The sequence below is a fragment of the Furipterus horrens genome, unplaced genomic scaffold (genome assembly GCF_987537825.1).
Source record: "Furipterus horrens unplaced genomic scaffold, mFurHor1.1.pri manual_scaffold_2, whole genome shotgun sequence".
NCBI lineage: Eukaryota > Metazoa > Chordata > Mammalia > Chiroptera > Furipteridae > Furipterus > Furipterus horrens.
Genome location: NW_028327172.1, coordinates 156,797,996 through 156,823,049, shown reverse-complemented (window position 1 = coordinate 156,823,049; position 25,054 = coordinate 156,797,996). Strand labels below are relative to the sequence as shown.

General features: G+C 38.3%; 1 non-coding gene across 1 annotated transcript; it reads left to right on the top strand.

Moving 5' to 3' along the window:
- The first annotated feature begins 24,315 nt into the window (after nucleotides 1–24,315).
- Nucleotides 24,316–24,420, top strand: LOC150019795 (U6 spliceosomal RNA). Its single transcript, XR_016509397.1, has one exon. It is a non-coding gene; the product is annotated as a U6 spliceosomal RNA (small nuclear RNA).
- The last annotated feature ends 634 nt before the right edge of the window (nucleotides 24,421–25,054 follow it).

Below are 25,054 nucleotides of genomic sequence, written 5' to 3'. Positions count from 1 at the left end.
ATACCTAAGAATTGCTAGTAGAAGAAGAAACTGATGAAGCAATTTTGGTGGAAATGACATCTGGAATGTGCCAAGATAACTTAGGGGATGATAGCACTGATGAAAACAAAGAAGTTAAACAGCTTACTCTAAAAAGCATGAAGAAAGACCTAGACTTAGCCAAACAGATAGTCATATTTCTTAAATGAAGATCCTTTCACTGAAAGGAGCACAAAGTTTAAGAGAGAACTTCAAAAGTGCTTTGCATTGTATAATGAAATGTATAAAGATCTCTCAGCTAAAAGCAAGCAATGTAAAATAACTGATTTTTTGCAAAGAGTAGAGCATAGAAATCAAGATAATGCTGAAGGAAGTTCAGAGGATGAGGATATCTTGTCAAAAAGAAAACACATTCGGTTAATGGAGCTTAGTAGTGATGACGAAGAAAACATTACTTAGTTTGTATTAAAATGTAATACTTTTGATAAACATTTCTTTAATAAAGATAGTTCTCTTAATTATAAAAATATAATAGTATGGTGTTTTTTGTATTTTTGGAACCTAACCCCCCTTTTCGTACTAGTTCTTTTTTTCATATAACATGGTTTTGCATAACACGGCATTTGTTAAGAACCTAACAACCGTGTTATATGGGAGTTACCTGTATTGCAAACACACACCCTTAACTCCCCAACATGTACTCATATCATCAACTATACTGATGCTCCAAAAATTTTAGTGTTGCCCTTAATAACTCCCTTTTATATGCCAAACATCCAATTGGTCACCTAATTTCATGGATTCCAGCTCATAAATTTCTCCTAAATCTTTTATGACTATAGCTTTGTCTAATATCTCATTATCTCTTACAGACTTTTTGTTGGTCTCTCACAAGTTTCTCAAGATCCCAGATTATCTTCCCTAACCACTCTGTTTTAAAGTTACTGTTGACTTTTTAATTATATGAAAAGCTGCTTACAAAAGGGTACAAAAGCCTTATAAACAGTATAAAACTGAAAAGAAACAAACTAAAATGTTAACAGTGATCCTCTCTGGTGGTAAGGTAAGTATTTCTTCTTTGTATCTTTGTACACTTTCCAAATATTCTAAGGTGTGCATATGTTACTTTTACAAATGTTACTTGAAATAATAAACTCCACTAAATTTCTCATGATTATTTTTTAAAACCTAACCCCTGAAGTATATATACAAAGCAGTTCACAGTCTGGACCTCTAGTAGCTTCCAAGAGGACCTCCATGATTCTTGCCTTCTGTATTTATACCCTTGTGCAGTCCCCTCTTGTATAGAACAGGAATGACCTGTAGAACCATTAAGATATTGTAGATGCCCTGGCCCGTGTGGCTTAGTGGGTTCTACCATACTGAACCTCTAAGCAATTGCTTGGTACTTTTGGGAATTTATTTCTTTGCATTTTTTTAATTCTGCTACTTATGCCCTGGCTGCTGTGGCTCGGTGATTGGGTACTGACTTGCAAACTGAAAGGTCACAGGTTAAAATCCTGGTCAGGGCACACAACTGGGTTGCAGGCCAGGTCTCAGGTTGGGGGATTGTAGAAGGCAACCAATTGACATTTCTTTCACACATCACTGTTTCTCTCCCTCTTTCTCCCTTCCTTCCCCTCTCTCTAAAAATAAATATATAAATCTTTTTTTAAAGTTCTGTTACTTAATCTTTCTTCTTTATAGTCCTTCATAATATAGCTCAAAATTCACCTTCCCAGTGAGGTAGAATTAGTTCCTCCTCTGTACAGCCCTGTCCCTCTGTGCCTATCGCTATGAGAGCGTTTATTTATTCCATTAGAAGAAATGTATGAGCATATTCACATTTCCCTCTGAACTCTGAGTTAGTCAAGGCCAAGGCTTAAACTTTATTCATTTTTGTGATACACAGAAGATGGGAAATAAATGGTCAATGAATGAACAGATATATAGACACCTGGATAACTGACTGAGTAAAGAATTATAGTACCAAAACCATCTTAACCTGAGAAGGAAATTATTACAAATATCTCTGTGTATTAGCTTGGACAAAAGATTAAAAAATATCTCTGTGAAAGCAATGACCAATAAACCAAGTTCACAATCCACAAGCACAATCAATTAGGGCAATTTTACATGAGCTACGGAGTTAGCTAGTGAAGAAATGATGAAGTTTGAATTAAAATAACTAGGCAAAATCTAAATTTTGAAGAAGACACAGTAGAATCCAACCACAGCAGGGCTTATTAAAATGTGGATTTAGATACAACTGGGACTTAATTGTGACTCTCAAAATACTATTACTGCCAAAGGAGGGCTACTATGACATGATTAGGCCATAGGGTTGATTCCCTATAATTGCTATGTAGTTTGTCAATATTTTGCTCTGAAGCCAGAATTGATTAGTAAAGTTGGCTAACAAAGGATACATTTATCTGGAACACTTGCTGTTTTCAAATCAAAAAATGTTTTCCTCCTAGATAACTTGGACTGATTTTCACAAAAACTATGGCTTAATTACTTGTTTATGAAAATTTTAGGAACCAAAAATATGATTTACATCTCCTTAAGATCCTGTGATTTTTTTTTTGAAGAAGTGAGAATTTATAAAAGGTTCTAATATCCAAGTTTATATGGCCATGGCTCAGCTTCATCTACTAAGAAAGGTGACTTCCAAAACGAAAAAGCAGAATCACAGAAAAAATTCACATAACAATGGTATTACATGTTCCCTGTTTGCTACCAATGATCTGTAAAATCCTCTGGGTCTCATGCATTTTTTTGTTTGTTTGTCTTTTGGGGCAACTGGCTGTTATATTTTTAACTACTGAGTCAATTGCTTTAGTAATTTTAGATCTATTCAGGTTTTCTCTTTCTTCTTAAAGCAGTTGTATTAAATTTTATTTTTATAAATAATTTATATTTTAAATCTACTAGAACAAAGTTCTTCACAGATGTTCTTTCTTTTAAAATATTCACTGGATCTATAGTTCTGTTCCATTTTATTTCTATTATTGTTTTTGTTCTATCTCTTCTTTTTCTTAATAACCTTTGCCAGAATTTTTCCTATTTTATTAATGTTTTTTAAAGAGCAATTTTTATTTTATTGAGCTATGTACTTGAGATTTGTGCACTTCTCTGTATGTTGATTATAGCTCAAACATTATTTTAGGGAAAAATCAAGCAAGAGAATGTAAAAAACAGAATTCAGAGTGATGACTACTTTGAGTTGTGGAAGGCAGCAGAATCAGATGGGAGAACCACACTATTAGATTTAAACTACACCAAGGTCCTGGCTTTTGATTGGGGGTAGTAGTTTTATTGGCTCTTATTACATTGTTAAGAAATACATATATAAGCAGGCCATGGTTAGACTTCATGAATATGATGGGTGTGCCATCATCCAAGGAGTATAGTTAGTCCAGTTCTGTGAACCTGGGGCCCAAAGGTCTGGTGGGGAGTCTTGACTAGTACAATGATAATAAGGCATTGGTGCCTTCAGGTTGTGGCAGATGACTGGATACTCATTTCTTCCTCTCTTGGAATGCGTTCTGGGTTACTCTCCTTTCCTGAGAACCTACATCTGCATTTTCCATATATGAGTATCCCTCCTCAAGGGGCCACCCAGGAGAACCCCAAATCTTGGCTTTTGGGTTCTACACCCAAAACTCTTCCTGTGATAATCACCACTTGTCTAGGCAAAACCTTTACTCAGAACCTCTCTTCCAAAGAGTTCACATCTTGCCCTGGCTGCTGTGGCTCAGTGGTGTGGAGCACTGGCCTGCAAACTGAAAAGTTATTGGTTTGATTCCAGGTCAGAGCACATGCCTGGGTTGTGGGCCACATCTCCAGTTGGGGGTGTGTGAGAGGCAACTAATTGATGTCTTGTACATTAATGTTTCTCCCCCTCTCTTTCTCCCTCCCTTCCCGCTCTCTAAAAAATAAATAAAATCTTAAAAAAAAAAAAAGGCCATATCTGGCCCATAAAAACATTCATTATTATCCCCACCCAGTAGAAATGTTTCTTCTTCCCATTGTAACCATTTATGTTCTGCCTCAGGACACCTGGCCAGCCTCTAGTCCTTAACATTTCCAACCATAAATAGAAACCAGTTCTCACATCTCCTAAATCCCAGAGAATAGGGAAAAAACTGCCTATGTAGTTATAGTCACCCTTTGGTTCCAGGCTTGTGTCTGAAGAAGACAATAGGAAGCACTAGGACACTGAGAAGACCAGGAAGCAAGTTCTATGCTGAGGTACTTTTTGGTGCAGAATTTAAGCTTGAAGGTAGGCACTCATGAGAGTTTTATTCCCTGCTATATCTCCAGCATTTCTACAGTGCTGGCACATTGCAGCCACTCAATGAATGTTTGTTGAATGAATAAATGTTAGCAAGTTGGAGCCTTCTAGAAGCATGCTCCTCTGTCTCTGACTAACTGTTCAAGCCTTCAGTAATGACTAACTGACTTGACCTAAAGGTGTGAGCTAAATGCATGTTTACTCAATGAAAAATTTTATTTATTTGAAATATTGTGAATGAAAAACCAGTTGCATGGTGTAAATATAGGAAAATTAAAGGGCAGAGTTGAAGATAAACTAGAATAAGACCTACTGTCCTTGACAGATGGTTCTCTAATTTCTTACAATAGTTTTTCATTGAACCCTAAATTTGAACAGTGAAATAAATATTTAAACACAGATTTAAGTATTTAAATAGATGTGGTTATAAAAAATGTATTATCTCAATCTGCACAAAGGGAACAGCCACTCAAAGCAAGAGCCCACAATGTGACAGGCAAAATCCAGGAGCAGGACATGCCTTCTCAGCATTTGACCTAACATGAGGCACTAGACCAAACAGGTTCCAGCCTTAATTCCTTAGCCTAAGCTTATCACTGACACTTGGTAAATTTGAAAAATCCTCCTTAATTTCCAAGAAATTATGAGTAGTATATTGATTAAGTGATTTGTGGTTTTTTTTATTTTTCCATACTACAGTTACTTTACTGCTATAAATGGGATGGAACACAAAAAAGAAAACTAATTTTCCTTACTAGCACCAGGTTTTAGTAAAATGTATAAAATCTGATTTTTGTAAGCATCAATAACACTCCTAATAACAAATGTTCCCAAAATATATCCCTTTAACTGTAGCTAAATTTGCCTAAAGTAAATACACTCTAAGCAGTATACGAAACCAAGACATCTGAGACTCTTTCAAAATTGATATCTGCATAGAATGTGATCTCAGTGAAAGCCATGTTTAAGTAATAAAAGTACTTTCCTGTGAAGTTTCTGATAAGCTAAACGAAGAACAATTTCATATTCATATAGCTAAAACAGAAATATTTTGAAAAATGCTTTTTAGGTTAGCTCCTTAGTAAATTTGATATCTAATTTCTGAATTCTTTTAGTTAGCCTTACTCTAGAAGCAGATATTATCAAGTGCTTCTGACTCTGGGATCTGATTGTAGATAACTGCTTCTTAAAAAACAGGAAGCATAGGAAACTATTGACTCAGGCAAAGGCACCACTTCAGGGTTCTTGAGACCCAAAAATGAATAAGAACAACAAGCCAAGTCTCTCTCCCTGGGAGCTGTCAGAGCATCGAGAAGACCAGCCCACTACACAGGTTTCTCACCTCCTCTGAAAGAATATCAGGGTCAATGCCAACATGCTTCACACCCATTGTACCCAAATTCTCATCTCCACACTGCTCCCTTATGACCAAATCCTTCAACTGGATTCTTAGACTTCTCAGTCTATAATTAGCAAACACTCCTGTATCTTCTACATCTTCTTATGCCTTAAATTAAAGCCTGCCACTCTCCTGGGGAAATTCTTGGCCCCCTGCCCTCTTAACCCTCTGAAAGTCACCTCACATTTTTCTGGTAGGGGTCTTCTGGGTCCCAAGTGTCACTTTCAAACTGTCATTCACATGTTTTTGATCCTAAAAGTTCTTGACACCTTCTCCCTCTCCTCACAGTTGTATGTCCTCAACTGGTAATTAATTCCCTCATTTTTTGAGGAATTCAACTCCTAGCCATGGAATATTTTGGCACCCCAACATATTATCATTCTCTGTCATCTGATATGGTCTTTAAAAAACATATGAAGAACTTCTGGTCAAGTTGGTGGCATAGGTAAACACAGCTTGCCTCCTTGCACAACCACATCAAAATTACAACTAAACTATAGAACAACCATTATTCAGAACCATCAGAAATTGAACTTAATGGAAGTTCTACAACTATGTAACTAAAGAAGAAACCACATTGAGGTGGGAAAAAGGGTCAGAGATGCCTAATGGTTCATCTCACAACTACATGTGGTGAAAAAAAAATCAGGAGGGATATCTAAGGAGTAAAGTGTCCTGATCCCACACCAGGCCCCCCAACCCAGGGTTCCAGTGCCAGAAAGTCTCCATAACTTCTGGCTATAAAAACCAGCAAGGATTGAGGCTGTGGAAGACAGAAACTGCTGGAATCCCAGGCAATTCCTCTTAAAGTCCGTGTACAGACTCTCTCAGACTCACTCCCGTGAGCTCCCGTGTTAAGGCAGAAGATTGAAAGGCATAAGAGACAAACAGGGATTGTCTGCCATCAAGGAAAGAGCTGGCAGCTCTCTCCCAGACAGAAGTGCCAGCAGAGGCCAATGTTCCTTCTCAAAACCTCCCCACCCTTGCCATAGAGACAGCAGGCAAGTGTCATCTGAGACTCCATCAACCTAGCTAACACTGTTTGCCCAAATCTGGTGATTCCCTGAGGCCCTGCCCCACCTAACTTTCAGGCCCACCCAAGCTTTTTTCAGTGGCTTTTCCATATGAATGGCTTATCTTGACCCATGCTTCAGATTTTCCTAAATTCTCTCAGATAAACAACATCTGGCTTCAGCAAACCCTATACCTCTTGCTAAGTTGCCCCCAGCCTAATACTAGCAGCAGTGGGCCATAGTTCACAGCTTGGCTTCTCCTGGGCATCTCCGAGCCCAGCACAAGTAGCAACCATCTGGAGATTGCTTTGCAACTAATGCTCTGTGACCCTAGACAGAACACAGGTGGTAGCTGAACTTGGACATGCCAACAGCGATCAAGGTTCAACTACAAGAGAGTGTATACAACTCACACAGGGGTCACACCTTGAATACTCAGATTGGGTAATAGGAGAGGTTGTGCCACTGGACCCTACAGGACACCTACTACATTGAGGCTTTCTATCAAGCCTGGGAGATGTAGTAGCTCTACCTAATACATAAAAACATACACAGGGAGGCTGCCAAAATGAGGAGACAAAGAAACAGGGCTCAAATGAAAGAGCAAAACCAAACTCAAGAAAAAGAACTAAACAAAATGAAGATGAGCAATCTATCAGATGCAGAGTTCAAAACACTGGTTATAAGGATGTTCAAGGACTTTATAAGAACGTTAACACCATAAAAAAGATCTAGTCAGAAATTAAGTATACACTAATTAAAATAAAGAACAATTTACAAGGAATCAACAGTACAGTGGGTGAAGCTATAAAGCTGAGAATCAAATCAGCAATTTGGAACATAAAGAAGCAAAAAACAACAACCAAAACAAAAAGAAGAAGAAAGAATCCAAAAGAATGAAGATAGTGTAAAAGGGCCTCTGGGACTTCAAGTGTACCAGCATTCTCATCATAGGCGTACAGAAGGGGAAGAGAAAGAGCAGCAAATTGGAAACCTGTTTGAAAAAATAATGAAAACAAACTTCCTTAACTTGGTGAAGGAAACAGATATACAAGTCTAGGAAGCACAGAGAGTCCCAAACAAGGAGGATGCAAAGAGGCCCACTCCAAGACATATCATAATTAAAATGCCAAAGCATAAATACAAAGAGAGAATCTTAAAAGCACCAAGAGAAAAGCCGTCATTTACCCATAGAGGAATTCCCGTAAGACTGTCAGCTGATTTCTCAAATGAAACTTTGCAGGCTAGAGGAATTGTCAAGAAATAGTCAAAGTGATGAAAAGCAAGGACTCACAACCAAGGTCACTCTACCTAACAATCATTTAGAATCAAAGGACAGATAAAGGGCTTCCCAGACAAGAAAAAACTAAAAAAGTTCATCATCACCAAACCAGTATTATACGAAATGTTAAAGAGTCTTCTTTAAGAAGAAGAAGATCAAAAACATGAGCAATAAAATGGCAATAAATACATATCTATCAATAATTGAATCTAAAAAAAACCACAAAATAAACAAAAAAATAGAATAGAAACAGAATCATAGATACAGAGAACGTTTTTATGGTTGTCAGGAGGGGAGTCAGGGGGATGAATGAAAAAGGTGAAGAGATTAAGAAGTACAAATTAGTAGTTACAGAATAGGCATGGGGATATAAAGTACAGCAGAGGAAATAGAATAGCCCAGGAACTTATATGCAGGACCCATGGACATGGACAATAGTGTGGGGATTGCCTGAGGGAGAAGGGAGCACTGGATGGAGGGAGACAAAGGGGGAAAAATCGGGGGCAACTGTAATAGCATAAACAATAAAATATAATTTAAAAACATATGAAAGAAGCAAATATATATGCTAAGACATTCAATGAGATTAGCAATAATCGATGCAAATTAAAACAAAATCCATCGTTTTCAATACTATCATATTGGCAAAAAATTTTTAATTGTAAGCCTAATAATATTGAGTTTGTTAAAGATGTGGATACATGAGCATTCTCTCACACTGTGATGGACTGTACATTGGTACAGCCACAGTAAAGAACAATTTTGGGGGGGAAAAAAAAAGCGAGGTTGAAGATATCCAGAAATACAGTACTACTTCTAGATATGCATTAAAGAAACAAACTTTGCAAAGTTGATTTCATCATTGTTTACACCAGTATAACAACCCAATGTCTATCAGCAGATAAGTGGAAAATTGATTTTGGCTTATTAACACACTGAAATGGTATACAGAAATTAAATACATCTACAAAAAAAACAAGCATGAATTTGGATTAAGGTTGTTTATAGGACAAGAGAGGGTAGTGGGGCTGAGGATGGGTACAAATGGGTCTTCATTTGTATCTGCTATATTTTATTTATTACTTGAAAAATGAGAGAGAGAAACATGAAATAAAGCAAAGAATTAAACCTGAGCAACAGGTAAATTTTTAAAACAGAAAAAATATGTTTAGTCAGTTCTTGGCAATGAGGTTAGAAACCACACATAACTTAAAGATTGCAAATAATCTCTTCACAATATAAGTATTGTTTTAGGAAAAGAGAAAGATGTTTGGCAGTTATTTGGTTAATTGTATCATATTAGATATCTAAACTTAAAGTCTGCATAAAATTAATTCTTGTGCAGAATAAATTATTCTTGGGCATTTAAAATTAATCATAATTACCAAATAATAGTCAAGTCCACACTTCACTTTGTGCTATATGGAAACAATCTTATCCAACTACAAATCTCTAAAATGTTCAACAACAAAAAAGTAATTTGTTTCTACACCTGGTCTTACTTAAGGAGAGTAATGCTTTATTTATTTAACATCATTGTGAAATGAAGTGTTTCAAATAATTTTACGCCTTTAAGTGCCAAGACTTTTTTATTAATAATTTTAACCACTTGAATTAGAATCACTTTTGGAAAGCTATTACACATTTACATGTTTTTCTCCACTTTCTTAACCCACCAGACAGAATATGATTAACGTTCCGTATTGACCCGGGGTCAAGATCAGTTAGGCTCCTAATCTCATTTTCTCTTATAATTTCAAAGGACCCTTGTTCACTTTTGTCTTCTGGAAATATATATAGTAGTAGTAGTTTCCTGTATACTTTGGGTTACTAAACAATTTATGAATGTTTCTCCAGAAAATTACTCCTTCCATATCCATTTAAGCCATTACTTCAGTCAATTTCACTGAGCTTGAGTAACCTCTATTCATAAGCACACGTGTGCCAATACCCCTCTATTTCTGAAATGCTTCTGACTTATCTGGTCCATGTTTCATAATTATCTTCACCAAAATCCATAGCAGTAATCTGTACATAAAGACTGTTTATCCTGGCAGTAAATGACTCCAAGGCTGAGGGGTTTAATGGTTGTGTCTGTCTTAAGCCTGTGTCTCCCTTTACTTTCCGGTTGTCAGCCTCTGGCAGCATTTTATTCCTCCTGGCTAATTTGTTGATCATGATCCACCTAGGAAATTAAGTAATTTATTTTGAAGTAAAAATAAATATGCTGTTACTGACAGGCTAGAATCTTTCCTATGAAGGAAATGTGTAAACATGGGCACATGAACCATTTTTTAAGCTCTGCATGTGTGTCTATTTCCTGCCCCAGATAACTGAGTCTCTAGAAGCTCCCTCTGAGCTGGAGAGCCATTCCTAAGCAAAGAGCCACTGTCTGCAAATCAGAGGTGGATCAATTCCAGTGGCTTATTTGCACCATTGTAGAATTGGCCCTTCTTTTGATTTCTCCTCTGGACAGACAAGGTGGCATTTGATAGAGGTTTTTTCTTATTCTTAAAAAGTTCAGATAAAATTCTGGTACTTGGGAAATTTTCTTAAAGAACTCCTGACAAATAGATGCCAAAAGCATCCATCGTCATTACTACTCCATCCCACATTATAATAAGTTGCCTTCTGGCATTTATTTAATTCTACTTACTTTCAAATAAAGAAAACGTTTGAAGTAGGCATTCTATTCTCTGAGCCAATGGTCAGCAAACTACAGCCTGCAGGTCAAATGCTGGCAATTTTTATAAATAAAATTTTATTAGAACTCAGCTCATTAGTTTACATATAATCTGAGATTGCTTTCATGCTACGGTGGCCGAGTTGAATGGCTGAGACATGAACTCTTTGCCCCAGAAAACCTAAAATATTATCTTAAAAAGTTAACTTACCCCTGATCTAAGCTAACTAGTTATTCTCACTTAAAAAAAAATTATTTCCACAAAGAGGTGAATTCCAACAATATCTTTCTCTTTCAAAAATCAAACATGGAAAAATGTAAAATAATCAAAGAGATTACTGGGCCTAATAGTTTCTGAGCTACTTTAACATTATTGGTCAATTCATAATAACTTACAAGGGCAGTTGTACAAGCACCTCACAAGACCACCAATGATGACATCCTCTCGCTGCAGCAAAGTGCATAGGAGAATGCACATTATAATTTTGTCTCAGACATAATGTTAGACAAAAGATATGAAATTCCTTAAATAATAATTGTGCTATACAATTTAAGGCATAATTGATGCAGCATTAGACCCACAGTTTGTAAAAATTACAAACACTGAAAAATAGCTGGTAATCAATAGACTGTAATGTTATTAAGGCAATCAAAATTTTATATTTTAAGAAGACAAAACATGAATGTTATTTGGACCCACTTGCCCCATGCTAACCCAAATCCATGAAATAACTATAATACTTAAATGCTATATGAGTTCTACCACAATTATATGTTGGACATATATGTTGAATAGGCTCATCGAGTGGGATTTCATTAAAACTTAAATTTTATTTTGTCTCCCCAATGCCCTTTGAAACTAGTCACTGAATGAAGCTTTACCCTTGCCCCACCAGGTCTAATGAGTTTTTTATTCATTTTAGAGTAATAGACACTGCAACTGTCAAGGAAAAAAACTACAGTCTCATTTCAAAAATAAGAGTCCAATTTGAGACTTCAATCAGCACTTCAGTCTCCACTCAACTTTATACATGAGTATAATGAAAAGCTGCAATAATCAAGACAGAATGGTATTGGTTAAAGAAGAGAAACATACATCAGAACAGAATAGAGAGCCCAGAAATAGAACCAAACATATATAGTCAAATGACCTTTGAAAGGAGGAGAAGCAATTCAATGAACAAAGAATAGCCTTTTTAAAAATCACCCTGGAACAAGTAGATGACCATATGCAAAAGAAGGGGAAAAAAATCAATCTAGACACAGGCAATTACACCTTTAAAAAATTAACTCAAGGATAGACCTAAATGTAAAATACAGAACATAGAATTTCTAGAAAAACATACAGTTGAAAATCTAGGTAAATTTGAGTTTAGCAATAAATTTTTAAATACAACAAACAAAGCAAAATTCATGAAGGAAAACATTGATAAGTTGGAATCTACTAAAATTAAAGATGTCTGCTTTGTGAAAAGCACTGTGAAGAGAATAAAAACACAAGCCACATACTTGGCAAAAATCTTTACAAGATACTTATCTAATAAAGAAGTTTTATCCAAACTGGAGGTGGGGGAACCCTTATAAAAGTCAACAATAAGAAAATAAGCAACCTATTTTTTTTTTAATGAGTAAAGTACCTGAACAAATATCTCACCAAGGAAGATATATGGGTAACAAATAAGCATATGAAAACTGCGCAACATCAGTTTTCATTAGAAAATTTCAAATTAAAACAATAAGATACTACCATACACCTATTAGAATAGCTAAAATCCAAAAAACTGGCCATACCAATTGCTGACAAGTATGCAAAGCAATAAATACTCTCATCCATTGTTGATGAGAATGCAAAACCATACAGCCACATTGGAAGACAGTTTGGTAGTTTCGTAGAAAGCTAAATATAGTTTTATCATATACTCTTCAGTGTTTACCCAACTGATTTGAATACTATGTCTGCACAAAAATCTGCCCACAAATGTTTACCACAGTTATATTTATATTTGCCAAAAACTGCAAGTAACCAAGATTTGAATGGATAAACAACCTCTGAAACATCCATACAATAGAATATTATTCAATAATTAAAAGAAAGTGAGTTATAAAGACACAAAAAGACATAGGTGAATCTTAAATGAACATTGCTAAGTGAAAGAAGCCAGCCTGAGAAGATTATATATACTGTATGATTCCAATGACTTTTTTTCCTCTCATTTCATTTTGGTACACAGCGCCTTTTGTCTCTTAATGCCTCATTGGAGACTTTAATTTTAATGTCCTGTTTCAAATGTATATAAGCACATATTCAGGGACTAAGAAATGTTTAGCCATAAAAGGCAATCCTAAAAGTAAACCTACTAATTTTATATGTTATTTCTCTAGATTACAAGTTCCTCAAGTGCTATAATCATATCTTCTACTTCTGTGCAACACATGCACACACACACAAAAAATATAACTTCTATTCCAAAACTGACTCAATAAATACTGGTAGCTGACTTGTTGTTGATTTACCAGTGTATACTTAATTCTACAAAAGCAATTAAGCATGAATCTGAGGTCAAAACACATAATTTGGAGCCAGAGCTTGAACTGCTGAGTTTCCAGCTAAATCACTGGTTGGCCACTTGTAAAGCTAGTGCTGGTTAGTACACTGGTTAGTACAATTGTCACCAGCTAAAGAAAGATCCAGATGACACCATCAACCCCAAAGATCAATGGAATGACCAGTGTTGCACCCAGAGCAAACTGAACATCCAAATCACTATCAAAATACATCGCTCAGGTAAAATATCACTTTCTACCTGGTAGTTTGTTCAAATCTGTAAAATTAAGAACACCTTCAATTGGAAGCTTAGCCCCTCTAGAATTCACAGACAAAGAACTTAAAATTCAGGTAAAATGCTTTTTATTGACAAGCTAGCAAACCAGCTCAGTTCATACTAAACCATGTGGCGGTGGGAACATGCTTATTATTTCCTTGGGTCAGAGGGGAAGTCCAACTCATTCTCAATAGTTCCTCTAGTGAAGTTTTCCTTTTGTAACTTATTCCTCACACAAGATGTTCCAAATCCCTCCCCTTCTGCTCATGGGCTTGCAGGGATCCAGGGCTTAAAGACAACAGGTTGTGCACAGCAACGGATAAAGTGGTGGGTCCTAGGACCACCACTAGCTGTATCCATAATCCTCGCCAAGCCTGAGTTTCTTCCCCACTTCCCCATTTCCAGTCTGCTTTGTCCCTCCATTCCCTCCTCCTTTCCCATACATCCAGCTCACTTTGCTCTTAGGGATGGAAAACTCTAGCTAAATCTAAGCATGCATCACAGTCTTCTCTTCTGGATTAGGCCTAGGCTCCTTTAAGTCCTTGCTTCTGCTTCTGTGTAGTCTGGGGAGGGGAAACTGCCCCTAGAGCACCAGTGAGAGAGCAGGGGGGAAGGTATACTGAACATATGTCAGAAAACACACAGATTTAATACTGTGAGATATAGATCTGCTATAACTGTTTTCCAGTCAGTACCCTCCTCCTTTGTGAAAACTGCTAACCTTATTCACCTCCTATGTGGTGCTCTTTAAAAGCAAAATGGTTTAAAAACAAAAAGTGACAGAATTTTAAAATGTTTAACCAAGATAGTAGAGCTTAATAGACAGAGAAATGGTCGTGACCCAACAAGAGAATTTAATCAGTTAGGCTAAGTTGAGGTCATGGTCAGGGGCAATGAGAAGGGACTGTTAGGCAAAGTTAATGTCACGGCTGATGGCCAGCAGCCAGGCAAGGAATGTAACCAAAGGCTGAGAGAAGCCATGCCTGGTGTCCAGGCAAAAGTGGTGACCCACACCAGGTAGGTGCATTTTCTCATTAGTTTTCCATTAGTCCTAAGAGAATAAATTGGAGTCCCTGGAGGGTATTTGAATTCAATCAGTCAAGACAGATGTGACCTCTGCCACAACTTCCACCTTAATTCCCAGGTGGCCTCTCCATGGGAAGTTCTCCTAAGTGAAGCCCAGCCACACTGTGTCCTCTGGGCCCACGGGAGACACATGTATCCTCGCCATGGCCACCCGCAGACCTCCTTCCCCCGCTCAGGTGGCATCAGATTGGATTTGTCCAGGGCAGATCAGCAAGTCATCCAATTAGAGACCACGATTCTCATCTCCCCTTCCCCCATTTCTATGAGTAATCTTCTTGAAGCCTCCTCCATCTTGGCTTTGGGGTGAGGAAAGAATCACATGTAATTCACTTCTCTCCCAGGGGATGGAGAAGAAATAACTTCTCAACACAAATACTGTGCATCCATGGCTTTTTGTTCCCTGCTCCTCCTTCACTTCCTCTTTAGTTTTCTTTGTAGTCTTCAGACAGGTGGGGTGACAAGGTCCTGATGGCTTTGTAATAAGCCTGAAGGAGATGACTTGTGGGGGCCTCCATGAGTGAGTTGGTGGCTCTTGACACCCCAGCAGGTTGTTCCTGTCTGCTGTTTTCTGCTGTGGGCCCTCGTCCCTGTTTTGAGATGTCAGGAGAAAGATCATTCAACATTCTTTAGCAGGCTTCAACAGAAAAATGCACAAGCTTAAAAAAAAAAAAAAAAAAGAATATTTTCACCAGAGAATCCAAAGTACAAATCTGTTGGTCAAGGAGAGTGAGACTGTGTCTTTTTGTGTGTAGGCACAGAAATCCTCTCCCATCCAAAAATTTCATCTCTTGTGAGCCAGTCAGGAAGGAGTATTTTCCAGCTGAGGAAACCAAATCGCTGTTTTGAAACCCTTAAGGGGAATAGACCCTCAAAGCTTCAGTACCCTCCAGTGACTCCTCAGAGACATGAGCCCAGGGGTAATTCAATTTCCCCTTGTTCTCAGGCTCACTTAATCCCAAAAGTCAGTCAAAAAGCTACTAACTGGAGGACAAAACTGAAATACATAAAACACGGACAACTGAAAGAAATTTAAGAAGTAAAGAGAGTTGTTAGCAATAGTGTACATATATATAGGTTATTCCCTCTGATTTTCAGGGTGGACCCCTGAGGGGATATGAATTTTATTTTACAACTTGATCCAGGGAACAGAGAACTAGTGCATCCAGGAGACCCTGCTCACTGCTGTCACCATTCTGCATCCCCCGTAGTTACTCAGTGAACTGAGAACTTTGCAGTCCCTCCTGTTGCTATGAGAGGAGAGCTGGTTCCTACCCCCAGGCTGCTGCAAGTGAAGAGGCACACTCCAGCAACACCACCCCAGCAGATACTAAACATGAGAGCTGCTGATTAAATCCTTTACACCAAACTGATTTTACAAGTGTTGTATCTAGCAGAGTCTCCAAAAATGTAAAGGAGAAAAACGACAGGTTAGATACACGATGCTTACCAAGGGAGGAAATGCCAAGAGCAGGCTGATGGGAGCGGGGTAAGCGGGGCAGGCAGGGAACAAAGGGAGGCAGCCAGCCTTTAGTTGAAACAGTGGTGTGGGGTCTGGAGGCTCCACAGGCAAGGATAGGGTCAACTGGAAGAAGTTCAAAACGAAGAGAGCAGGCTAACAGTCGTCTCCCAGGTTTGTGATCAGAGGTAGAGCTCTCCCAGTCCTGGGAGCAGGAGGCATTATCCAGAGAAAAGACTAGCTAAGACATAAACTGATTCTCTCACAAGGGCCAGTGAGAGAGCAGATTAATCCTACCAAGGACTAAGTTTTGCTCGGTTTGATTTAGTATCTAACCTGGACAAGCCTAATAAAGAACAGTTTTGCTACCACAGTGTAACCAATCCTGAGGCAGGTCACTTTCCTCATCCCCGTTTTATAGATGAGAAAACTGAGTCTTGTGTCTTGCCCATGTTTACAGTTTATAAGTGGAGCCAGGTTCAGACCGAACCCAATAGATCCAGAGCCTGTGCTTTGAACAGCTTGGCTTTGTTGCCTCACATGAACGAGAGAGGAGTTCCCACTCCAGGGCCCACCGAAGAAAGAGGTTCCTTCTCTAAGTGCTATTTATTACCTACTCCAATTAGCAGCCAAAGGGCAGGGGGAGGGCGGGAATCAGAGGAATGAGCAGAGAAGTTGGGGAAATGACCTTCTTCTGTGTAGGCAGCCATGAAAAGAACATCAGGCTCATCGACTTTCAAGGTTTTCAGGAAGAAGAGCGTACATTCCTTCCATTTCACTGCAGTTCCCCCAGAAATCCTTGCTCTCAATCCAGCCGTCGGAGCGAGAGCTTTTGTAAGCGACTGATGGGCTTGAGGCGCCACCTTGTGGCTAAAACTGAAAATACGCCCAAAGAACTTCCATAGAGAATCAGGTAAGGAGAACAGATCTGTCCAAGGCTTGGCAAAAAAAAAAAAAAAAAAAAAAATCGCAAGCTAAAGCTACCCACGTTCCAAGCCTTGCTGTAGTCTCCTGTAGCCTCTAGGCACACAGCATTAAAAGATGTGTTTATTTATGGCATCTGTTCAAGGGTTTACCCAATGTATCGGGAGCAAAGCAAGAGCTAGAATCCAGGTGACCTTAATTCCAGACCCCAGTCACTCACCCTCCAATAGCTTGAAAAATTGTGTCTCCTAAATATCTTCCCAGAACTAAAAACCGTCCTGGATATCCGTGCACCTTACTCAACACCTGGGGGACGCTCAATGAAGATGTTAGTGGCAATGAAGGAGCAGGAAAACAAAGGAGAAATAAAGAATGTGTTTCCTTCTCAAAAGACAGTTTCCAAGGAGCGTATGCAAAAACCCCAGAGTAATAAAGGGCTATCAAGTGCACTGTGACAGCGTGTACCCCTTCTTCTTTGTGGTTTCGGGGGTTATTAATGGATGGTGATCCCTGGTCCCTTACTTGACACATGTTAAGGAGCAGCCAGAGGAGACCTGATCAAGCAGGAGCAAGGCAGTTCACCTGAGACTGAAGTGCCACACAATCTGTGGAAGAGAGACAGGCAGGTCAGGTCCACTCCCCTAACAGAACTCTGGTCTAGGTCCGGTGTGTGACAATGGAAAGTTATAAGAAATGGGGGGCAGCTAAGAGGTGCAATCTGGAGGAAAAGGATGTAAGCACAGCATCCGGAATTCTGAGCAATGTTCCATGCTCCGGTGTCAGGTGTACATGAGGCAGTTAACTAGTAAAGTGAATTCAGGGTGGTTGGCAAGAGGCTCTGTGGTAGGACCGAGCCCCAGGAAACCAGGCAACTGCTGGGGCTCCCCCTACCTCCCCTCTAGGAACCTGGGGAGATGAAGAAATTCCAGGCATTTAAAGGATCAGACAGGAGAGGTCTAAAGAGACAGAAGTAGATTCAGGAAGTGGCCAGATGTCGTGACAGACCCTTGACCCTAAAGGAACCAGAATTCTAGTACATTTTCTAAGAATGAGTCTCCAGAAGTTTCTTTCTGTCCCTAGGCTTCATTACAACTACACTGCAGGCACCCCAGCCCCGGCAAAACCCCAGCATTCAGAGCAAGGCAGGGAATGATATTGTTCCTACTTTTGCCTCAAGAATTCTTGCCTTCAGATATACCTGGACTGGCTTTGCAGTCCACTCCTTCACCTTTGTAATTAGTCTATGTCAAGTCCCTAAAGCTCCAGTTCTCTCCTGTCTATTTTGGCTCACCTTCATTTTCCTTTTTCAAGGTTGGTTCTGCCCTTGGTGAAGTATGGCTTCTTCACCTATTGTTCTAAGCTGAGCTCAAGGCTGTCTCACCAGTGGTCATATGGCCTTAAGACCTCAGGAGCCCATCCACCCCACGCCAGATCCCTGCCACGGCTGCCAGACTACTGTCTCTCACTATTGTAAAGGATCAGACCACTGAGCTCCCTATAGTCATTCACAGGGGAGGGGTCAGTTCTGGGTCTTCATCTACTTGTCATACAGAGCTATTAGCATCCCAAGGTCAATAAATGGATGAACCTTCCTCTGTAGATGTGAATGGCATCCCCTGCTTATGTGTTTTCCCCATTGTATTTGTTTGGAAGGCTAAACTGCTGTCACAGAGACCTTGAATTACAGTGGCTTAAGAATAAAGTCTTTTTCTCTCTCATGTTACATTCAATTCAGAAAAGTTACAAGCTATTTTCTGGGCACAGTTATTCAAGGTCTCATCTATTTTATTTTTTCACCATGTTTTCAAGAATTCTATGCGAGCATTTACTATTTAAAAGGTGCTGGGTTACGTCCCACAAGATGTACAGTCTCAGCCTCTTGGGAAGTGAATGAGTAAGTATGCTAAGGGAAGAAAAATAAGCGCAATAGAAGGTCTGTAGGGATGAAACAATAGGCAGCAAGACAGCCTTCACAGTCGAGGTTGGGTGTGAGATGGAATTTGAAGGATGAATCACATTTCAGTAGATAAAGAAGAAAAGAATAAAATGTTACCAGTGGAGAAAACAGTGTGAACCAAAGCTTGAAGGCAATAAAATGTGAAAATCTAGGAAGCAAGGAGCCTAAGCACATGGTGTATCAACAGAACTAGGCTCAGAGGGGAGGAGAGACCCTCACTGTGAAGGGTGCATGAGGAACCAGTCCTTCAGGTGGGGGCCATGGGGTATCATTTGGGATTTCAATTTGAAGAATGAGTGGTCAGAGCTCTGCAGCTGGCCAAGAGAGCTGGACTAAAATGGGAGCCTGGAGATAAAGAAACTAACAGAAATCCACCACAATAGTCAGTGAGGGGACAACAGCGGCTGGAATCAGGTTACAGGTCAGAGAAAGGAGCCAGAGAGAAACCCACAGTGCAGGTAGGACAGATGAGATTTGACAACGGGTTGAATGTTGGACGTGAACAGGAGAAATAAAGCAACTCAGGGTGGTCAAGGTTAGCTACTCAAAAAACGGTGCCCCTGCTGAGCTCCAAAAGCCAGACTGTAAACGAGATTGGGCGAGGGTAAAAGGGTGACGATTGCAGTTTCGAATGTTAAGCTTAAATTTCTGGCCGACTTGGGTAGTGGTGTCTAAATGCAATTCAACGTGTAAGTCTGCAGCTGAGAAGATAAAGTTATTTCTAAGTGTAAGATATGGATCTAAAAGTAGGCTGTAGGGAAAGATATTCAAAAGGATAAGAGAACAGAGGTTGCAGAGAAACAGGGTTAGAAAGCCCACATACATTAATACTACAAGGAAGAATCTTCAGGGGAATAAAAAAGAAAAGGGAAACATCTGAAAAGCTAAGTTAAAAAGTCATAAGTGTGCCATGTCCTGGGAAAGAAGAAAAAGCCAACTACATCAAAAACAAAGGGAACTCCAGGATGATGCAGATGGAAGAGAAGACATTCATTCTGATACTTAGTGTGTAAGTCATGACTTTTGAGAGTATTTGATTAAACTGGAAAGCATAAAAACAAATGTATTAATCGGTCAGTTAGGAAAGTTAGGAAAAGAACATAGAAAGTCAGAAAAAGAAAAACAAAATAAACCAAAGGCAAGTAGAAGAATTAATAGAGCAAAGATTAAGGAGTTAGAAAATAGAACAATAAATGGATGAAAAGATAGATCTTTAAAAAGATTAATTACTAGCTAACCTAATCAACAAAAGATAAAGCACCAATATACGTAAGAATAAATAATTGAGAAACCACCACATGTAAATGTCAGGGCAGCCTTGCTCTGAGAAATCACCCGGAGACCACTGTGGGATTAGGCAATGGGTTTATTGAGGAAAAAGCGGGGGAAGGTGGGGATGGGGAGAGGCAGCGCCTGGACCAACTCAAGGGCCCTTAGGAGCAACGGGGTTGGGGAACGGGGAATGGGGAACAGGGAATGGGGACTCCCGGGCCTCCTCGTGGGTCCCTAGGAGTCCCACCTGCACTTCTGCAGGCACCTTTTTTATACTTGTCAACCACACATTTTGGTGAGGGTGAGTTTGCTTATCAACATAGTCAGTAGGTCATTTACAATTGATTGCTCGCCCCCTGCCCCCCCCCCCAAACACACACCAGGTAAGTTAACATATCAGGCTAGGTCTATTACCATTTTCCCTGGGAATGGTTTCAGTCCATCAGCACATCTTTTGGGAACTGTTAAATCCATCAGCATATCTTTGGGAATGACTAAGTCCAGGGCCAGGTTGATTAGCATATACCAAAAGTCCAGGTGTGCATTCTAGCTGCCTCCAAGTTCTGACAGTAAAGAAGAATCATAATAGTCTATTTTGCTCAACTCTAACAAATAAATTTGAAAATGTAGATTAGAAGGATGATTTTTTTAGGGATATGTAATTTACCATATCATCCCTAGATGATATGATCGCATATTTGAAAAACATATAAGGTAATATAGAGAAGTGCTAAATTAATACATAGAAATCAATAGTTTTCATATATATACACAGTTATAAGTTGGAGTATAGTGAAAGAACAGACTTCATTTTCAATACCAGCAAAATAGATTACTGGAATATTAATAGGAAATGGGAAAATAAACAAATAAAATTTAAACACTAGAGAAAAATACCAAGAAGATATTTTTTACTGAAAAAAATAAAAAAGCATTCATTTATAAATGTAACATGAACCCAATTTAAAAAACTAGAACAATTTTATCTTTTTTCCTTTCTTTTCTCTCTCCCTCTGTCTTCCTCTCTCTCTCTCTCTCTCTCTCTCTCACCAGCAAAAAAGAAGAAAAAAAAAATAGAATAACTAGGAAAATCCTGGGGAAAAGGAACCAAAAAGAGTGACAATGCCTCTCAGGTATTAAAACACACTTTCAATAATTCAAATGCTGTTTTTGTACATAAATAGACTAGTGGAACACAATACAAAGTCAAGAAATACACTAAAATATATACAGGAAATTAGATTATGATAAAAGAGTCATCTCAAATCAGCGCAGGAAAGATTAACTATTCAAAAAATAGCTTTGCCCTCAGAACTCCAATTGGATCCAAGAGTTGAATATTTAAAAATAAGCGAATGATGAAAATACTAAAGGAAAACATGGGAGAATTCTTTTGTAAACCTGGCATGAAAAGACCTTTCTCACTCAAACTCAAAAACTAAAAGACTTAGAGAAACAATTTATAAATCCTGCTAAACAAAAACTGTGGAAAATATTTACAAAAGTTAAAGCCATAACAAAATCAAGAGATAAATGACAAATTGGAGGAAATTATTTGCAACTCTTATCACAGAAAGAGCTGATCTCAATTTATAAAATATCCCTAGAATTTCACAAAATGAAAAACAAATCAACTCAATATAAAAGCAGATAGGTCACAGAAAAGGAAATAAATCTATTTAAAATATGCTCACTCTCACTCGTGATAAGGAGAATGGAAATTAAAACTACAATGAGATAACATTCATCACCTTATATTGACAATTATCTATAAATTTGGTAACAATGTGTTAGTTTCTATCATTACTGTGTCAAATTGCCACAATCTCAATGATTTTAAAAACACAAATTAATTATCTTAGAGTTGTATAGGTTAGAGTCCAATATGGGTCGCACTGGGCTGAAACCAAGGTGTCAGCGGGGCTGCGTTCCTTTGTAGAAGTTCTGGGAGAGAATCTGTGTCCTTGCTCTTTCCAGCTTTGGGAGCTGCCCGCATTCCTTTGCTGATGACCGCATTTCTCTGTCCTAAAGCAGCACCATTGCATCTCTCTGTGTTTTTCTTCTGTAGTCACATCTTCCTCTGACTGACTTTATTTCTGCTTCCCTTTTCTACTTAAAAAATTTTTTATTAAATCTATTTGAGTGACATTAGTTTATACAATTATACAGGTTTCAAGTATATAATTACAAACCTTGGTCTTGGAGAGGATTTCATGAATTTAACCCCAAAGGCAAGGAAAATAAATAAAAGCAAAAATAAATGAATGGGACTATATCAAGGTAGAAATCTTCTGCACAGCAAAAGAAATCACCAACAAAACAAAAAGGCAACAAACTGAATGGGAGAACATTTGCAAACAACAGCTCCAACAAAGGGTTATTATCCAAAATATCATCAGAACTCATACCTCCCTCTTCTACTTTTAAGGACGTTTATGATTACCTTGTACCCATCTAGATAATCCAAAAAAAATCTCCCTATTTTAAGGTCTGCTGGCTAGCAACCTGAATTCCTCTTTGCTATGTTATTTAACATATTCACAGGTTCCAGGGATCAGGACTTAGACATCTTTGTGGGGAGGCATTATTCTCCTGACCACACACACTGCCAGCAAGGTTGCTGGAAAGAAGGACCCCATGACAACTGGCGGGAGGGAAGTTGTCACAAGGAATACGCAAAATAACGTGGCAATACTTCTCAAGATTTAAAGTGTACATAACCTTCACACTACATACATATATCAGATTATTATGATGAACATCTTAAAATCATACAATGTCTGATGTCAATTCTATCACAATAAAACTGAAAAAATTAATAAAAATTAAAAATTTTAAATAAATAAATGCACATGACCTTCAATCTAACAATTCAACATGGTGAATTGATTCTACAGATACAATTGCATATAGATGAAACAATGGATGTCCACGATTTTCTATTGTAGCAAAGTTTATAATAGAATATTGGAAATAACTCAAATGTTTATTAGTAGAAAACTGATTGAATTAATGATGGTACATTCATACAAAACAATACTCTGCCAAAACTTAAAAACAATAATGTCTAAGACAATAAAGTTAGGAAGCAAAAAATGGAATATGGAAGAATAGTGTGTACAGTGTGCTAATATTTTTGTAGGAACTGGGAGCCAGATAAGAATTTATATTTATATTTACTAGTAAATACATAAAGAAAGCCTAGGAAAATACATGAGAAATAAATAATAATGACAATCTACAGGGTCAAAAGGATAGGTTGATAGGAAGCTTACTTATATACCAACACACACATATTTTTAAGTCTCAGCTCAAATGCCCCCTTCTCCAGGAGTCCTCCCTTCATTCTGAACACTCCCTCTGGGCCATTCATAGACATTTTGTGCCAATATTGGACATTTTGACAATGTTAGGGAATCTATGCTCTCCTTTAAATTACCTTAATTTGAGCTAAATTATTTTGTCCACTGAGAAGAAGAAGGAGGAAGAAGGAAAGAAAAACAAGGAGAAAAAGTCGCTTCTAAATCTTTAGGAGGAGGAGATTTTTCATGTTTAACAAAAATATATATATATATATGAATTTTTAAATGGCTGAGAAACACTTCACTGTACCATAAACATTTTGAGGGCAGGGATAATCACCTCCAAACAGCACTTGTAACACGGCATGCTCATCATTCACTTATTCCTGTCTTCCCCACTAAACCATGAGCCCCTTAAGGGAATGAACATTTTTTGTAGTTTCCTCACACTCAGGAAGGGATCCATTTGAAGAACTGAATGAGAATAAATTTATATTTTTTACTAGAGGAAAAAGTTGGCAGCCTGGAAAATGAATACTCAGACACACACAAATCTTATTAGTTCTTTCTTATGTTATGGATTCTAAGATACATATGTTTCCACATTTTAGAATCTCTGAAATTGAGTGTTGCCTCCCAGTGCCTGCCATCCAAGCAGCAGGTATGGCCAGTTGTCACTGCCTGTGTCACTGCAACTTGGTCATAGCCATTCATGCTGCCACCTTAATTGAGGTAAGTATAAGGTGACCACAGACTTTGATCCTCAAACCAAGAAGATTTTTTTGAGAGTGAAAGGGGACAGTAACCAGATAGGATGCCATGACAAGAGTAAACAGGGACATGCTCGTTTCGGCAGCACATATACTAAAATTGGAACAATACAGAGAAGATTAGCATGATCCCTGCACAAAGATGACACAAATTCAGTAAGTATTCCATATTTTTGTAAATGAGTGAATCAAAACACTATGGTACATTTACACAGTGGAATACTACACTGTAGAAAGAAAGAAGGAACTCCTACCTTTTCCAACAGCATGGATGAAACTGGAGAGTGTGATGCTTAGTGAAATAAGCCAGGTAGCAAAAAAACAAATACCATATGATCTCACCTATAACAGGAACCTAATGAACAAAATACAAGAAGAGGCGTGAAATAAGGAAATTACTGACAGGGACAAGAGGGGAGGAGATGGGGAGAAGGAGGAGAAGAAGAGGAAGAGTCTCATAAGGAACATGTATAAATGACCCATGGACGTGAACAACAGGGTGGGGATTGACTGTGGGAGCAGGAGAGGCAGGGCCGTGGAGAGCAGCAGGTGAAAAATTGAGACAACTATAATAAAACAACAATAAAAAAATAAATTTTAAAAAAAGTACAGGACTGTCCCATGCAAACATGGACAGAGGGTCACCCTAGTGATGCACCTTGTTGGTACCACATACACTGGATTTAAATGTCATTCAAAAATGTCTTCAAATAGAGAACACTGTGATAAGCATTGAGTTTAAAAATGCCGTGTCCACAAAAAACACAGAAACAGCAGTGGGACAAAATTTGATATTAGTAAAATAAATA